This window comes from Meleagris gallopavo, chromosome 13 (assembly GCF_000146605.3).
Source record: "Meleagris gallopavo isolate NT-WF06-2002-E0010 breed Aviagen turkey brand Nicholas breeding stock chromosome 13, Turkey_5.1, whole genome shotgun sequence".
Classification (NCBI taxonomy): Eukaryota; Metazoa; Chordata; class Aves; order Galliformes; family Phasianidae; genus Meleagris; species Meleagris gallopavo.
The window spans coordinates 11,143,306-11,145,030 of record NC_015023.2 but is presented as its reverse complement, the minus strand read 5'-3'; positions in this window follow the sequence as shown (position 1 = coordinate 11,145,030).

The following is a 1,725-nucleotide window of genomic DNA, read 5'->3' as shown; positions in this document are numbered from 1 at the left end:
AAAAATAACATTAAAATTTAGACATTACCCCTGCAGCTCCAGAAATTTGGGGATGGAATGAATCCAATTCACTGACAGCTGAAGATAATGGGATTGACTGAACCGTACAGAATTTCAGAGGGACTTTTCTTTCCCTTTCCAAGCAGAATGTTAGAACATTTCCTATCCAAATGTGCTGAAGATGCAGAGCACCACGATGCCCAGATTCATTTGCTGTGCCCACTGCAAACTTCTATAGGGTTCCCCCATCAGTGTGACCCAGCAAACGTAGCCTGCACCCTGGACGTGCACGAGGTCTGTGCAAACTCCTTGACAGCCTGAATTAGCACAGAGCACCAAGCCCCCTGTAGCTATTCCTTCTCACACAATGCCTGCCTAATAATAGTGCTCGGTAGCATCGCTTTGGATTAAATCACAGGATCAGCTGAAAGCACAATCCCCTTCATTGTGAGGGCTGTCATCCGCTGGAGGAACGCATCTGCTGCAGAGCGCAGGACTGCCATTGATGACATCTTTTGTGGCATGAAAAAAGGTCCTCGTTCTACTTCTGGCTTGGCTGAAAGCAAATCCACATAAAACGCAGACATCTCACAACAAATAGATGGATTATATTTCAGAGAGGGTCACACATGTGTGCAGTGTACAACCATCTCCTGGCCCACAGCCTCTCCAAGGTCAGCTGCTCGCTGCTGTATTTCAAAATAGCAGCACCTGATGTGGGCAGATGGCCAGACCCCTCTACAGTAATAAGACATTTACTCCTGAGCAGCCTCAGCCTGACATTTATTGAGTACCCAGCAAGGAGAAGAAGAAAACACGGCAATGCATTTCTCCGTTCCCTTCCATCTCTGACGTCGGTGTATTCCCTATTGCAAGCACCTTACCTGTCCTCTTCTGCATAGGCCATCCTCCTCCTGCTCAGCACAAGAAGGGGACAGCTGCTGGAAGTGAAGCCGCAGCTTTTTTGGCCAGCTCAGGAGCAGAACCCAAGAGCAGGTAGGTGCCTACAGAGCTGCCGCCGGCCCCAGCTGGGCTCTGCTGTTCCTAATCCCTGGAGAGCAGGGGCACGTCGGGACAGCAGCTTTTCTGGTCTTACTCCACGACAAGCTAGCTCCAGAGCTCGGTGGAAAGCCGCACACATGCTTTTCTCATGCAGATGGAGCCTATGGAAAGTTCACGTGTGACTTTTCAGCAACCTCCCAGAGCAGCTGACAGCAAAGCTGCATCAACGTGCACGCGATTGCGTCAACCTGCAGAGTCTGCAGGTCAACCCGTGCCACCCAGCACTGCAACGAGATGCTTCCAATACTCACGTTATCTTCCCATTCGTTCGTGCTTGTCCTGCTATTTCCCTGCAGTTCTCCATTCATTTAATTGCTACACTCACCTCAAAAGGAAATATAACCTCGAGTCACAGAATCACAGAGATGTAGGGGTTGGAAGGGATCTCTATGGATCATCCAGTCCAACCCCCATTCTAAACCTGAATGATTACATTAAGGGAGACATGGGAAATAAAACGGAGCCCCACCATACACCTTTGTAATTTCCAAAGACGTGCCCAAGACAACGAAGAGCCAAAAAAATACAAGACGTTGGTGATGAATAGAGATGGTACATACAGAAAGGCCACGTGGGACTAAGGTTTATAAATATTCCAAGTAAGGAGAAAGCCTTGATCAGAGCTTGTAAACTCCAAGGCAAATTGGCCTGACATGAAAAAAA